This window comes from Piliocolobus tephrosceles, chromosome 5 (assembly GCF_002776525.5).
Source record: "Piliocolobus tephrosceles isolate RC106 chromosome 5, ASM277652v3, whole genome shotgun sequence".
In the NCBI taxonomy this organism is placed as follows: Eukaryota; Metazoa; Chordata; class Mammalia; order Primates; family Cercopithecidae; genus Piliocolobus; species Piliocolobus tephrosceles.
In genome coordinates this window covers 77,375,782-77,394,217 of record NC_045438.1, presented here as the reverse complement: position 1 = coordinate 77,394,217, position 18,436 = coordinate 77,375,782, and positions in this window count along the sequence as shown.

The following is an 18,436-nucleotide window of genomic DNA, read 5'->3' as shown; positions in this document are numbered from 1 at the left end:
AAGGAAGGAAGGAAGGAAGGAAGGAAGGAAGGAAGGAAGGAAGGAAGGAAGGAAGAAAGAAAGAAAGGAAGGAAGGAGGGAGGGAGGGAGGGAAAGAAAGAAAGAAAGAAAAAATTGATGTTAGAAGGCTATATCATATTCATTCCATGTTAGACATTTGCAATATCACGGCATGATTAAATTATAACAGCAACTCCAAAAAAATACATATATATACACCCAAACTTGTTATCATAGTCTATATCCACAACCAGATTTTAAAAAATCACAAAACTAACGTTCTGGAAAATCAAATTGTGTCACCAATAGTAAGACCCCTGAAGCTAAATATAAATTAACTATATTTACCATGATTTGTTTTACAATGTAATAATTCAGTTGGAATACTTGTATGTTCACTATCTTATGTCATATTTTATTGTTTTCTTTGACTGCTTCAAAAACTGCTAATTTTAATACAAGTTCCAAGTTTAGGAAAAAAAAAACACATTTTCACAGTGCTTTATATTTTTCAGAGAATATTTGCATTCATTACATCAACTGCAATTCATAGGAATTCTGTGTGCTGAGATGTCATTACACTATTTCTCAGGTGAATAGTTTAGTGGATTTCAAATTGTAAAAAATTAGAGGCCGGGCATAGTGGCTCATGCCTGTAATCCCAGCACTTTGGGAGGCTGAGGCGGGTGGTTCACCTGAGGTCAGGAGTTCGATACTAGCGTAGCCAATATGATAAAACCCCGTCTATACTAAAAATACAAAAATTAGCTGGGTGTGATGGCACGCACCTGTAATCCCAGCTACTGGGGGGACTGAGGCAGGAGAATCGCTTGAACCAGGGAGGCAGAGGTTGCAGTGAGCAGAGATCGTGCCATTGCATTCCAGCCTGGACAACAAAAGCCCAACTCCCAGAAAGAAAGAAAGAAAGAAAGAAAGAAAGAAAGAAAGAAAGAAAGAAAGAAAGAAAGGAAAGAAAGAAAAGAAAGAAAGAAAGAAAGAAAGAAAGAAAGAAAGAAAGAAAGAAAGAAAGAAAGAAAGAAAGAAAGAAATGGTGTTAGAAGCCTATATCATATTTATTCCATTATTTATTTCATGTTAGGCATTTGCAATGTCACAGCATGATTAAATTATAACAGCGACCCCAAAAACAAAAATTTTATTAAGAAAACAACAGCAGGAGAAACATTGTTTGTTATTCATTATTTTCTATTTCACATTCCTTATGAATAATTTCAAAAATCTTAGATGTTAAATATCGTAAAATAAATTAGGTTTATTAAATGCTTTGTTAAATAAAACAAATTTCTCCACTAAATATATATAAGGGCCATATAAGTGTTCATTATACATATATATATGTAACATACACACACATATATAGAGAGAGAGAGGAAGAGGTTATACTGATTGACACTAAATAGATAACCTATTGGTAAGTTGATTGATAAGCTAGAGAGACGTATTTTTGTTGATCTGATACCTACTTTTTGTTGTCCTAATTCCTCATATATATATAAATGTATTTTGACTAGTGTTTAATAGGGGATAACCTCAAAATTAGGTATCAAGTTTTTATTTATTCATATTTTCCTATCTAATCCTTGTGAAAAATAGTGATATTGATATGTCACAGGCCGTAGTTAGAAAACATACAACTAAATGAATCACAGATAAATTAATCTCATTACATTAGCTTACTAAAAATATTTATTTTTATGTTCTTACTAAACTAACTCCACTTTTTGCCTTTTACATGATTATCCATCCAGTGCATGTAATATTTTCCCTTACAATAGCCTTTGTGTGTGCTGTTGAAAATCAATAACCTTGAATGCTGTGTGTGGTGGCAAGTCTACCAACTCTGTCAGACAAGGAGAGAGGGCAATTAAGATATTGCGTTTAGGCATGTGTATTAACTCACCATCTAACATGGAAAAGGTAATGCATGTAACCCTCACAATGGTGGAGTATGGGGAGCTTTTAAATAGGGAGTTTAATCTCCTTTAGAGCAAAGCCACACTCTCTGTTGCCCTAGGTTTTTGGCAAGATTCCCAGAAGCTATAGTCATTCATAAGCCACACACTCTGTGCTTTGGAAAATTGCATTGGGATCCTCACACAGTGCAACCAATGCTCTCGTTTTGGATGCCTCATCTGTAAAAAATCCCCTCACACGTGTATACACGTGCGTGGTACTTAACTCAGCCACCACCGAAGAATGGAGCGCTACAGGGATTTGAACCTGTAGTTGCAGGAAGTCCAAGTATTTCAAACCTTATGTGTCGACTGTAAAACCATTCCCTCTGGCTGATTATTCTGGAATTAAAATGTAGTTCATGTTAAGCAGGCTTGGAAAATTCCCAAATCAAATAAGCTTGTTTAGAAAGGGTTGTTCTCCTCTCTTTAGAAATGCTGAAGCCACAACTTCATTCCACCTTGGTTCCCTTTGACTTTTGTAATGTACTCTTATGTTCTCATTCACACTGAACTCGGTGAAATTTGAATAAGACTTCTCTACAAATGAGATATGCTGAGTGTAACTATAAAATGTAATACAATACACAGTATGTGTTTACTTATTTAAATTCTGGAGCTATGAAAAATTAGTAGTATATTTTATTTTGAAGGCAAGGGGAAATCTCTTTCACTACTTTTTGTTTGTTTAACAGAATACGGTGTGAGAGTGTATCTTGACTGGGTAAACTAAAATATCTAATTAGATCAATATGTATAAATCTTAAATGTTTCCTATACAATATTTTATAGGTATGTATATTTGATGTTCATACTAACTGAGGTTGTCAATTTCAATAAATATACTTGTCTTATATTTCATTTACTTTATTTTGAAATATTGAATTTTGTTAAAGTTCTTATTTAAATATTACTAGATTGAAAATCTAGTAGGTCAGGTTTTGGATATATGCACTTTCTGAGGTTTACACACATCTAAGATACATATGTTATATTTAAACATATAACTTATATTTAAATTACGCACACACATATCATTAAACAGAAAAGACAAAACAGCGTATAACATCTGTTACCACTGCCAATAGCAAAAGCAGAAGACAATGTCTATTCTACCTCTTCATAACAAAATTTTGTTCTAGTTTAACTGGAAAAAAACAGGTTCATGTTAAGCTTTGGCAAATAATATTTATAGCAATTAAGCTATTTCAGTTATTGAAGTTGTATAATCCTTAGCCCTAACTGGCAATCAAGAGAGGAACCTCCAGAGCTTCAGGTTTGCAGACAGTAAAGTTAGATACCTTAAGACATGTTTTCTTTACATGTATACTAGTTGTTTTGTTCACCTCATACACATACCTGTAGCTTTTTTGTTGTTGTTAGAGAGACATTTTCTTTGATATTATCATGTTATATTTCCTCAGAGCATTTTCTCCCCCAGGGCTGAATGTGCTTTTGCAAAACTGATTTCATTAATTCTTCTAATATTTCTGTGATTTTAAAAAAGAACCAAGAGTGACAGAGAGAGGGCAGGTGGTGGTTTCTTTATTTTTATAGAGAGACTGAGACATTCAGAAGTTTATGTAGTTTTCCAGGCAATAATACATTTAAGTCAAGAAAACAAAATATAAGTAAAACATAAGCAAAAAATTAGCAAGCCCTCATAGCTCGTTGTTATTTTTATTACCTTTTTATTTGCACAGAAAAATATAACCTGACTTTATTTGCATTTTATACAGTGAAATTGAAAATGGCTTGCTGTCTCCAGGATTAACACATTGTTTACAAACTGGACACATCCAAACAGCAGAAACCAGAGTCAAAACCCATGTGGCATTACTCAATTGTCCCTAGCAATTTCAATTTGGTATCTTCTGCAGATTTTATGATTGGCTATGAGACACTGCATTAGAACACATGTGGAGAGACAATGGGAGTTTCTTTTAAGACAATTCAACTTTTATATAAATGCAAAAAGTGAAATACTTCATAGAAATTAAAATATATATCCTATAAATAGTTATACCCCCCAAAATATATATATATATTTGCTTCATTGATATTTACAACTAAGAAAGAAGAATAAAAATTAGTTAACTTGAAAATACAGGATGCAGAGAATGTGCCAAAACATGCTTCCATAAACAGATGAAAATTTGAGCATCATTTAAGATCCTACACATAATAATACAAGACACAGTAAACTGAAAAAATCTGTTTGCATTTTAGTGAAAAATAAGGCTAAGAAGTAGCAATCATCATTTGATAGCAATCTTTTACTTTCTACTTATTCTATTGAAGTACATAAATTATAATTGAAATATTTTCTGTAGCCAGTATGTCATCAGGGTCATAAAAACAAGAAAACTAAATTAAATCTGTTTTTGAATTGACGTTTTCTTTTCAACTTGTCTTGTTGCTATATTTTTTTCCGAAATAAATTTATCAATCTTTTGAAGCTCCGAAGCCATATAAAATGAGGTGTTATTAATGAGATGTATTTCGTTCTCCATACGGATTTAATAAGCATTTTTTACACCTTGTGTATGAATGAAAATATTTACTTTAAAATATATTGAAGAGTCATAGTATTATTTTTACTATTAAAAATGATGCTATGTAATTCAAGTTTCTTAAGAGGAATACTGAAGACATTTAAACCTGTTTAGAACTTTCTTCTGAAATTGCATATTTTATTTATATTACAAAGAACATTTTTTTCTTGTTCATCACTTGAAAGACATATTATTGCAAGTTAATAGGATAGTAGACATAGTTGATAGTTACTGTATTCTTTAACATTTCACAATTTTCATAAAAACAACTTTTTATATTTTTTTCTTTAGTATTTTTACTTAGATTAAAATGTATAATATTTAATTTGAGAAAAAACACTAACACTGGAATAAAATTCAGCATTTGTGCAAATCAAGTAGTTTTGCAGATTTAGTGTAAACTTGACGAAAAGATAACTGTGAGATGAGACTGAGAGGAAAATTGTGGTTAAAAGATCAACTGGAAGAAACCTGCTGTGAGAGATTATATTTATGAACAATTTCTTAAACAAAGACGACATTATTAGAAACTGTTTGTAATAAATTCTGTGTGAAATGAATGTAAATAAAGTAAAACATGTTATTATAAAAGTAAGCCCTCGATGAAAATTGGTTGTTAAAAAGCCTATTGGCATTATAGAGAAAATAAGCCTGAAGGAACAGCTCCAATTGTCATTTCTGTTCAGATATTTTGCAAAGTTTTGACATTGAAAAATTCACATTTTAAAAATAGAGGTGAACCTGAGCACACAGAAAAAAAAAATTCATAGAGATTTCAATTTGTTACACAGTATGACCATGCATTTGAAAAACTATATTTTTTTATTTTTGACATATGTAAGAGAAACGGATATCTAAATTTTTTATGTCGACTAGCATTGTACAAAGAAGATAATCAGTTTGATGTTCATCTCACATGTGTGGCAGGCTTCAGTGAAGACAACTGGAGCTAGAATCAGAGAGATTTCCAGCAATTCTTGAAACAAAGCAAAGTAAGAAAGCTCAAAGCTTTTGCAGAAATTGTGACATTTGCCTCAAGTTAATGACCCCACTCCCTATGTAGCTATAAATGATAACAACAATAACAAAAAGAGCATATCTGTTATAGTGACATGCTTTTCCTTGAGAAAAATATTGCAATTTAAAATAAACTTTTATTTCAGAGTTCGTCCACTGCCCTACCCCCAGCCTTCACACACACACACACACACACACACACCCCAAATATAAGCTTCAGAGATATTCACTCAAACTGAAAGAGCCATCCATGAATTTTGTCGTCTTTGTGTTATATCCTAAGATAGCTTTTGCCTTTCTTCCTGTGTGATTTAGATTCAGGTTGACAACAAAAACAATGAAAATTTAAAAAAACCATCATTCTTAGCAAACTATCACAAGAAGAGAAAACCAAACACCGCATGTTCTCACTCATAGGTGGGAACTGAACAATGAGCTCACTTGGACTCGGGAAGGGGAACATCACACAATGGGGCCTGTCATGGGGAGGGGGGAGGGGGGAGGGATTGCACTGGGGAGTTATACCTGATATAAATGATGAATTGATGGATGCTGACGAGTTGATGGGTGCAGCACACCAACATGGCACATGTATACATATGTAACAAACCTGCACGTTATGCACATGTACCCTAGAACTTAAAGTATAATTAAAAAAAATAATAAATAAATAAATAAATAAATAAATAAATCAACAGTTTGAAGAGTGCTAATTAGAACCAATTATAATTTCATTGTCCTGCCATGGTTCACTATGTCCTGGTTAAAAAAGTAATGATAATTTTGCTTTCTGTACATGTCTGCCTTCATGCTCATGCCTGATTGGAGAAGCTTAATATTCAACACATGTGCATAAAGTAATCCATTAACTAGCAGTCTAAAGGTAGCAATAATCTATACAATTCCATGTGTTAATTTCTAATTAATATGATTAAATAAATACCATCAGACTTCAAAAGGACCACTTAATTTATGGAACTAGTGTTTATTTAACCGGTATGTGAAATTGGTTTTCATGTCAATAAAGACACTAAAGTTTCTATATTGTGTATTCATCATGAAATCATAGAAATGACTATACTAACAACAAAGAAGAAAGTTCCCTCAAATCAATTTAGTTCTTGAGGAAAGCAATTCAATCTTAATGTAACCTACACTAGTTAACAAAAGATATTTTGTGAGCTTTGGTTAGAAATGTAATACAGTAACCTAGAATTACCTTACATCTAAGTTTAGCAACTACCATTTTCAAACTGGCTGTATGTAGCTTAAAAAGTTGTCTACTCCCATCTAGCGGCCATAATGTTAAATTTCCTTTCAAAACTTAGCAGCCTGAATGGTCTGCATTAAGGCAAATGGAACTGCTGTTTTATTGTCAGAATTAAATAATTAATGCAGTTAACAATATCTGCATAGATTAAGTAATTCAGCCTCATGGGTTTTGTTGATAGCAGTAATTTTAAAAGCAGCATAAAATGGTTTTAGTCTGATTTATGGAGCGTAGCTCATGCTGCCAGAGCCGCATGGAGCTCATTGACTGAAAAACTCCCAGGATCACTCAAGAGGATTGCCATAGTTCTACAGTCAACAATCTCTTATGAATATTTTATAAAAATGTCTATGTATAAAGAGAAGAAAAGTTCAAGCAATGAGGTCCTCTGTGTACAACTGAACTCCAGAATATAAAAATAGATGATTGATCTCTTCAAATCCTTGTTAAAGAAAAATTAAGACTGTCAGTTTTTAAAATAAGATATGCTTTAAAATTTTTATCATGTAATCTTTATTTTTTGTACCAAAATGCAGACTAGAAGAGCATTGGTTTTGTTGATGATACCTGATTTTCAAAAACAAACAAAAAAAAGTGAAAAGGAAACAAATTTCATTTCATATTTCAGCAAAAGGAAGTGGTTTGGTTTTGTTTTGATTTTAAATCTTGTCCTAACATAGCAGCATGTGGCTTGGTGTGGGTATAGTGTCGTACATTTACATATGTTGGATTAATTGGAACCTTGTACAATGGTGAAATCCAGTTCCATGTAAACAGATATAATTAAATCCTCATAGTATCTATGCAGTTGGATGTAACTACTCACTCTTTTCCAGTGAGTAGAAATGTGAGCTAATTATCCAGCAGAGCATAACTACTTATTTTACTCACTAAATACATTGAGAATCTCCATACAAATACCATACTGGTGTTCAGCAAAAATCTGGGGTTTATGCCTCTATTGAACAGACAAGAGAAGCATGCATCATAACTCCAAACAAAGGAGTGGTCTAGTCATAACATAGTGTTGGGATTCTAAGGGAAGTAGGAAACCACAGTGGTTGGGGAAACTTCCTGGGGGTGATAGGGTTTGATCTAAAGATTAAATAATGAGTGTGATTTGTGTTAGAAGCAAGAAGATAATGGCTTCAACAGAAACAAAGGTGATAAGTTAAGAACAAATTAGATATGTTTGAGGGAAAGCTAGCAGATTATTCTCTCAAGAATAGAGAAGACTCATGCCAGGGAACAGTGGGAGAGAGTTAGAAAAGTAGTTTGGACCAGACTAGAAAGTGTCCTGAATGCTTTGACACGCAAGAAAGCTGAGTAAGCTGAGGCTGGATAAATGAGTTTTCACTGGAGGTATAAAACAAATATGTGAAAATATAGCATGCAAATTCCTGCAAGGTGACTAGAAAGAAAAAAATTATTAGGAGCTTGTTTACTTACATAAAAACCATGAGAGTCATGCAGTAGTTAGTTGATCAGGATAAATTGAAAAGTTGTACTATGAACCTACTTATTGACTCATGCATATAAGCATCAAATACTTTTAGCATCTACTATGTGCTAGGGACAGGTATGAGTATTTAGGGTTTACATTTAAATGCTATTTAAAATGTTAAAAATTATGTATTAGTGGCAACATAAGGAATATATATTTTTCATCACTGTAAAGCACAATGTAGAATCAATACTCAAGTATTCTAAAAGTTAATGTAGATAATGGGTTGATGGGTGCAGCAACCACTGTGGCATGTGTATACCTATGTAACAAACCTGCACTTTCTGCACATATATCCCAGAACTTAAAGTATAATCATTTTTAAAAACTTGGATTAAAAATGGAAAAAAAATAGGTTTAGAGTTAACTACAAAGCCTAATTCAGATATTTTATGTATAATTTACTTAAAAAACTTTTTTTAACTCTAGTTTGAGTTGCTACTTCTTAAACAGAACTGTCATTAAAAAACAAAACAATTGTGAGGAATTGAAATGATATGAAAAACAATGAGTGTAAGTCATTTTAAATTAAATGAAATTATCTTAAAACTTTGGCAACTAATATCAACCAGTGACTTCTAGTAAGACAAGGAACAACAAATAATAAATCACTACTTTTTAAAAAAAGTGCATATCAATTTATTTTTTTTTAAAGTGCATATCAATTTATTACTCTTACTATTTCAGACTGTCCCTCCATTGACATATATATATGAAAGAATAAGTGTGATTTGTGTGTAAGATATATATACATGTGCATATGTATATATCACTTTGAAATAGATAAATGATAGGTGTAAAAGATTAAACTCACTAAACTATATGTAAACATATCAAAAGAGTATAATTTTTAACTTATATTCTTTAGAAACCAGAACTAAGTATTTCAATTCCCAGTGTCTAAAATACGATAGTATGGAATTTTATCCTTTGAGTAGATTTAAAAATGGATTCATATTTGCAGTGAAAAATATTTCTTTGTGATTAGGGAGATACAAAATTTTAAAAAATAAACTTCCTTGTTATATTTAATGATGCTATTTCAGATAAAGTTAACATTTTAAATGGCAAATATTCCAATCATATGTGTGTGTGTTAATCGTTGCATTTCACAAGTATAATTTTACATTCTAAAATAATTCACATTCTAGAAAGATATTAGAATTTTTAAAAATTTAGCACTTGAAACAAACGACTTTCACAAACACATTTTGTAAAATAAAATGTTAAATGAATTTCACCAGGGTAATATTTTAACTTTTTTTGGCTGAGGGATTTTAGTAAGCTCCTCTGAGGCATGTTTTCTTTTGCTGATGGGCTGAAAGATGGGATGATTCAATGACTTTGAGGTGCTTTTATCAAGGTACATCAAGACTAAAATCAACACCATCAAACAATTTTTTTTTATTTTGTTTTCTTAGGATAAAAGAAAGCATATGCCTTTGGATTAAGAAAAAACAAAGCATAACCAAAACAATAAAGTTTGCCTGCAACAGACAGGTGAGTCAGAGGAGTGAGGTCCTGCATACTGAATCATTCCAAGAGGTATTTTGTTTAGCTGTTTTAAGACTCATGCCTCCACCCTCTCCCAACCTTTTTTTTTAAATATTGTAGTAAAGAACAAAGGAGATTAACAGGAAAAGCAATGTAGTAATTAAGTAGTAATTGGTAGAAGAGGCTTTGGGGTTAAAATTAATAAAACCAGCATGATGTACATTAAGACTGTATAAATATTTAAGGAACTACAGCCTGCTTGGAGATGTAAACCGATTAGCAAAACTACTTAATCTGGAGATTCAAATGTTTCAGGTAGATAAAATAAACAGAGACTGCTTGTTGGAAATATGATCAGTTTTCGTCCTGGGAGTGCTTTTTTTTTTTTTTTTTTATTTTAATCATCAAAATAAAACATTTTTGATGTTTTGTGTAAAAGGTTTTATATTGCATCTAACGCAATGCAGGAAATGGAATCACAAATGAAATCATTGCAGATGTTTTTCTTTTCTTGTCAGATCATGTATTATAGATGGAATTCTGGCCTTTCACATTGAAATTAAAGGGAAACTATAACACAAGAAACTGAAAACTCATCCTTCAGGATTTTCTTTGCTGGTAATATTGATACATAAAAATTTGTCTACGGGAAGGAAATCATTTAAAGGTAAAATAGTTATTCATTTCTAGCAATTCAAATGATATAGTCAATGCAATTGAAAACAACTAATAGAGGCATTATAACTTCTGTTTAATCCATTTCCTTTCTCTTACAAAATCTACTATAGGAATTTCATATAAACTTCAGGATTTAAATATTTAACATCTAGATGAAATTTTTAAAAACAGAACTATTAATTGACTGTTGGCAAATATATGCATGCTTATATTTAATTAGACAAAATATCTAATAATTTACTGGTATTTATAATGTTTATATCTGAACCCTTTTGTAGCACACAGCATTAAACTTGATAATGTTTAGAATTAACATTATGTTCTGGGTTATATTCACATAACATCAAAATACCCACGTGAATAGGGACACTTTCATAATTGGGCAAAACTAAATGTTCAACATAAACACATTCTGTTAATTCAACAAATTAATCATTATCTCACAAAATTAGTTAGCATCAGGGGTACTGTGAATTATGAGATACTTATCTTACATCAGAATTCCTCAGCAAAGATCTGTATTTTTAGTATCTTTATACTCAATTCCCGTGAAAACACTAATTTTTGCTGGTAGAATGTATCTGTATAGAATACACACCCATACCAAGGCCAGTACCTTCAGGTCCCTATATGCAATTTTAAATTTGTATTTGTAGAAATATCAAATAAATGTTTTGAACAGGAAAAGAATGATAGAATAGCCAATAATTGTCAGTGAATAAATCAAAGCTTTTCTTTCTATTGACAGAGCACTGGGGAGAAACGCTTGTAAAAGGGGGTTGTAGTCAGAAAACTTTCTCTCTGATTGATATTAGGCACTATGTGGGTCAGGAAACAAGCTAAGACAATGATCCATCAAGAATACCGTGTCCTAAATATGTCAAATATTTAAGTTTTGTTTTTCTTGTTCATGTTTTCTACATCTTCTCCCTGGCCTATTTTTTCTTACTTAAAAATACAACAAAATAAACTATCATTCCATAGCATTAATTTTTAGCTCTTGGCAATACCCAGTCTTAGACTACTTTCTCAATAGTCTGAATACTGCATTCAAAATTCTTGTTGTTAATACAAATAGGGAATTTTGGTGTTCTTTTTAAAATAAGCCATTTTGTTTACTTTAAAAGAGAAATGTATATAGTTAGTAAAGCATTTTGGCTTTTCTAAATTCTGCTTAAAATATTGTAATAATAAACATGTAGATGGAAGAATATCTTACTTTTGTGTACATGCTGGTTGAAAGGCATCATGCTAAGAGTAATCATTTGCATTTTCCTTTTACACTTTTGCTTATAAATGTAGCAATACATCTTTCCTTACTATAAAGGTATTTGCTGACTTACCCACCACTTTGTCTAGCACAAAAAAAAAATTCAATATTCATTAATCATACAAACATGCGCTTATATTAAATGTATAATAGATGTTATAAGGATAATCTATGTTAATTCACTTTCAATTTAGGAAAGCAAAATTTTACCTATCAATATCTAGTAAATAGTAGGGAAACAATTAATTCTATATTTAACACAAAAGGCAAATTCAGTAACTCTTGATCATTCCTAGCATCACAAAATAAAATGTGTTCCATCAAGTAGTGTGTAGTAGATGGTGGATTTTTCGTTAATTATAGTAACATAAAAAACTCTTCTGTACATTGCAGTTCTTTCCCATGTAACTCATTGAAAACAGTGGCAATTAAAGGCTCTTACACATCTGATAGAAGTTTGAAATACCTCTGTAACTTCCCCACAGACACTTACCTGTTCTCTCTGTTGATTTATACCAACTGAATTTTCTCATTGCAGATACTTAAAAATTCCAAAACATATAAATGGCAGATCATAAGGTTTGATATATAGGGCTACCACATCACTTGGACCAGCCTTTTATCTCTAATGCAAAGAAGGTGAGATGATTATCTAGCTAATTTATTCCAAAATTTTATTCATGTGAAGTACATAATTTCTTTCTTACTGTTTAATATTTGAAAGAATTATTGTCCTTCTGCTGGGAATATATATATATATATATGTAATTCAGTAACCATAGGGAAACAATTGGAAGTTGAGTACATTGTCTACCGTCATCAGATTTTGCATTGCAGCAAAATTATCCCTTCTGTAATGATAAAATATTATACAGATATTTACTGAGCATTCACTATGTGACAATCTCCAAATTAAAAAGTTACTCTTCTAAACCAATATATTCTGAGCTTAGACAGGTAATAAAAATATAAAATTTCATAGATCTATCATTTTAGTTTTTTTGTTTTAATGCCTCAAATTAAGAGTCACAACGATACTTCCATTTTGTGGTTTGCTTAAATTAACACATCATGGAAAATTTTTAAACATGTGTACTAATAACAGCACTAATCAGTGTCTCTCTTGTTAAGAACTTCTTGTTTTGTTGTTACTGGAATCACAACAACTTCATGGATATTTTAATATTAAAAATGTTATAATTATCTACCCCTTAAAGTTTTTACTAAGACCATGTAAGCCCTGAAAAATTCCAAGTAAAATAAGCATATATAGAAAATAGTCTTTGCAGCCATCTCCAGGAGTAGAGAACATAAGAATTGCTAAAGGAGAGTGAGAATTTCCAAGATGAGGACCTCACCTGTGAACAACTGAGCCAAGATAGCAGCTAAAAAAGACCCCACAGATTTTTCTTCAACATAAAATGCATTTAAGACAGAAAACTGCAATGACCACAAATGGGACAGCCACCAAACAAAAATAGGAAGTGAAAACTGAGATTATAAAGAATATTAATGTAATTTTTATAGTTTAAAATTAAATTATAGTATCTAAAATTAGTATTTAATATAAATATAAGTATAGTATAGTATTATACTAAATATAGTATTTAAAATTAAATTAAAGTATAGTATAGTATTAAGTAAATATTCATTACTTAATATTTTATAACATAAGCCTATTAATACTAAGTAAAGTTGATAAATAAGAAAGTTTATTTTTAAAAAATATTAGATAAAGTTAATAAGCTAAACAAAAAAATCTAAAATTAAATCTTCATTTGATTCAAGCATCAGACTACAATGTGAGCTACAAGATCTGGTATTAGGTAAGAGTGTCCTTTGTTTCTCTTGACAAGAACAAAGTAATGAAACACAAGGCTTTAGATATTTTTGACACATTTGAGAGAATTATCTACCAGATATAATATGAATAGAGATGACTGAAGGGATAAAGGATTAGAGAATTCAGGTCAAGGTGGGAATGACTGAGAAATTTCGAAGAACATGGAAATCATTTTGTCAGACATTTCTTCTTTCATTATACATGAGAAAAGTAATATCTGAAGCCATTTTTAGAAGTAAAGTTTCTTAATGTTATCTTGTTCAGTTGAAAAAGAAGTATGACAAATGTACATGTAGGGGTGTGTGTTTGTGTGTGTGTGTGTGTGTAAGGATGTGCAGCTGCTCCCAGTCATATGTGGTGTATGGTAATGATGAGGAGGCAGAAGTTGTTCTGCAGCACCCTTGAGGGCATTGGCGAAAGGAAAATAATAAACCCCTGAGAGTCCATATCCCTTTAGCAGTATATGAATTTAATATAACAGAAAAAGAAGTTAAAGTCAGAGACGGAAACAGGAAACACTATGCAAAGATGGAATGAAATGCACAAATCTGCTTCTCTAGTGGTAAATTTGATAAGATAAATAGTCGTATTTTGTCTACAAATTATTAAGCATAGTCTGTATAATATTAATTATAATAGTGACTGGTTCAGCCACCATCTTACTATGTTATATTGAGTATTATGAATGAATGAAATTGGCAATATGATTTAACAGTTGTGCCTTCAATGTCACAGTATTTTAAAATAGTGGTCAGATTTCTATCATATTTTTCACTGACCTACCAGTAGTGGTATCATATTATGCAAGCAAGTAGATGTTATATGAAACTTGACATTACCTCTTAATAAGCGTGGGCAGGCTTCTAAGTTCTGTATTTCAGTTTCCTCAGCTGTAAACTTGACGATTCTAACATTATTTCCTCATGTACATCAGTTGAGATAATATACTGAAACTGTCTGGTACCATCAAGGGAATATAGTGAGCAAGTCATAAATAGCAATGGAAAAAAAGAGGAAGAATAGAGTAAGAAAACGAAGATTGGAATGCCAGTGTTAAGAATACAAACACATACATAACATAATTTTAAGTTTCTATTTATTTTCTGAAGTCATTTTTAGACCAAAGACTCTTTGAACCATTTTATTTTTGTGTGATCAGAACAAACTACCAGTACAAGGCCTGTCTCTCCTCTAAAAAGGACATAATTATAGTACTTAACTCTTAAGACTGGTAAGGAATGGTTTACTAAGCACATGGAAAGTGCTTAGAGCAGGGCCTGGAATAAATAAGTATTTCATAAATGCTACTTATTGCTACCTTTTTTAATATTTTCACCCCCATAAAAACATTAGAGACACAAACTTCTAGCCCCTATAAAATAAAAAGAAAAGTACAGAAAGAAAAAAAAATTAATAGATGTGATTTGGAAACTATTATTCCTGTTTACCATTTGCTTTTCTTTCAAATTTTATGTTTAGATCTGCTTTTTCTAACCTGTGCTAAATTATTTAAATAAAAATAATAACGTAAGTAGCACTTATTGAGTTATTATGTCTAGGCATTTTCCTGAGTACTTTACTTGATTTATAGGATTTAATCCTCCCAGCCTTAGATAGAAGGAGATATAGTAATTTTTGCACTATTGCAGAAGAGGAAATTGAAGCTTAGAGTTAAATAATAAGTCTCATGTCATAGGGCCAGTAAGTTAAAAGAACTGAAATCTAAACATAGTTACAATTAAACACTCCTCAGTTAAAGTGTATATTCCCCTATTCAAACAATCCCTAAAGATCTTCAGTTTCCAAGTAATGGTAAATAATCTAATACCCAATGGCCAGGTAAGAGAAATTTAGGAGTTGTTGGAATGAGCCTATGAAAGTTTCTGGCTTACTTGTTCTTCTATTCAAAACCCAACTATATAATTTGTTGTTAGCTAATAAGAAGCCTTAAGCTATCTAAAAATAAGAGATTTGTATTTCTACTAAAGAGGTTATACATTTTTTGCTATTTCTACTAAACTAATCCAGAAATAAACGTACCCAATTTATAGAAAGTTGTCAAAAACCCCTAGTATTCTACAAGCATTGAAGATACATTCCATAACACTGCAATTACACACTTCAGTTAAATTCTGAATAAGTAGCTTAGTATAATATTAAAATATCACTCCATTTTTATTGTATAATCATTCTAAAATAAGCTCTATATTTCGAGTTTTAAGCTAGGAGGCAGCTCAACCGGGCCATTCAAAAAAAAAGCCCATTGTATATATGAATAGGTGGCAGTGGCCTGCTTCCCAAAATCCCTGTGACAGAGAAACCAGAAACAATTCTTAAAGCTAAGGAGACAAAGCACTTAATGATCTCACTTTCTCTCTGTTTTTCTTCAGGTTTTTTTGTTTGCTTGTTTTTGTTTTTGTTTTTCACTTCCACCTTTGAACCAGCCTCAACATCATGTCAATCCAATCATTTCTCCATATCCATAGATTTGAGAGACTGTAGGAAGTATATCCAATATTATTCCCTCTCAGTTCCCCACAATTTATACCTTTACATCCTGTAACAAAACGTTGCACGTATTTCTCCAAGGAAAATACTATTTCTTTTGAGAATATTAAGTAATAATGGTAATAAAAGCTAATATTTACTGAATGCTTACCGGGTGTGAAATACAGCCTTGAAAATGCATCATCCCATTTCTTTTCACTGAGGCTTACTGTGGTAAGATTTTTATTCAGTAACACTCATACCTTTTTAGATGTATAGTGTTGTGTGTGTGTGTGTGTGTGTGTGTTTTCAAATTACTACAACTAAGACAGGATACATCCATCACACCCGTAAGTTCTCTTGTTCCCCTTTGTAGTCAATTTCTCCTGCCACCCACAACCCCTTTGCAACCACAAATCTGATACCTATCTTTATTGGCTAGAAGTTAGTAAGTGGCTATAAGTGTTGGAACCCATATTGAATTTCACAGCTGTCTGACTCTACAACTCTTACTCCTAAATATTCTATGCTTCTATCTTTTCAGAATGTAATTTTCCTTATTAATTCATAAATGATCTTAAAGAAGCTCTTTGAATTCGCTTATTTTGTTTTTAAATTAATATGATCAAAAGTAGTAAGTTATAGCGTGAGGTGAATTAAAACATAATACTAAAGTATGGATATAACTAACTTAGTAATTGCTAAAACTATGTAAGTAGGGAAAAATATAAAGTTGAACATTGCAGCATGGCAGGATAATTCTCAACATATCAATGTCTGCGTTTTCCTTAATAGTTTCCCTTTCTCCCTGTTCAAAGGGGTATTAAAAGCAGGCCCTTTGAAATTCTATGCCTCAGGATGTTTTGCAGAAAAAATCACAGAGACAGTCAAACTCTTTTAAAAACTGGAGACTCAGAAGAGATGATACTATGTGTATGAGTAGGAGAAAGAGAAGTACTTTGGGGAACAAAGTAAAAGGCAGGCTTTCTAAAATGAGGTAAAAGACAGGAGTTGAGAAGTTCTAGAATAGCTGAGATCTTTGTATTGCTTAGTGGCAGCAACCCACAGAGCTTACAAAGTTTGATGTTTCATCAAGAAAGAGAAAATATTTGTCACTATGGTTTCTCTGATACCTATGAATCAAAAGTGTTGCAGAAGTAGCTATGCTGCCAAATTATAAATGCCCATACAAACAGAGAAGTTCATATCTTGTTGGTAACCTGTGGGCTGACAAAAGACTTACCGTCTACTGACATTTACCATGCATTATACATGCATTAACACGTCTAATCCTCTCAACCTGATGGTATTAGAATTTATCCCATTTCAAAACTGAGAGAACAAAGGCAAAGAAATGCCAAGATTTTTTGCTCGAGTTCACACAGTATCTAAAGAACAAACACACAATTTGAACCCAAACAAGTTCTATCCGGAAAGCTTACGTTATATAGTGCCTAAATCAACCTAAATTTCAGGGACTTTTCTTTATGCTGAAAGAGGAAAATTAATATAAACAAGATTGACATTTTGAAAAATTTCCTCAAATATAGGATTGAATTTTGATTTATTAAAATAGTTAGAAAAATGTGGTATTCCTTATGCCACTGAGAGTGTAGACATAAAGGTATTCCCAACACATTAGCAGTATAAAATTTGATACCCTTATAAGAACCACTTAAGCATTTCAGAGGAATTTTTCATGTTATTAAAAATGAATAACTTATTACTTGAACATAAATTGTGTTGCTTTTTTCAGTGGTCAATATTAATAAGTAATTGCTAAGTTTCCTTTTGTCATTCAAAACTTAAGAATGAAGTCTCTATAACAATGTGACACAATTTAAATTAATTGAATAGATGTTACATCAGCATGGCTGGTATGGGTAATTTATGTATTCTAGCCATACCATTTTCCCTCAGCCTTAAGGTTCTACTGTACTTATTTATCCCCTTCTGATGAAATAACATATTTCTTCTGTGATTACAAAATGGCTTTTATTTTATTCTTATAATAAGGCATTTATTGGTTCATTTGTTCTTCAATGATCTAACAAATCTATGTGGGGAGCCCACAATATGTCTGACATTCCTTAGGTATTGGACATAAAAAGATGAAGATATGTTTGTAACTTTAAGAGTGTCCAGTCTTCCTGGGTGATAGGTGAATAAATAAGTAACTAAAATAAAAAGTAATTAAAATTAATAAGATAAAAAGGCTATGTTCATTCACTCATTCAACAGATATTTATTGATTATATATGTACTATTCCAGGGCCCTGTGGACACAAAAGAAAGAAAGAAGAAAGGAAGGAAGGAAGGAAGGAAGGAAGGAAGGAAGGAAGGAA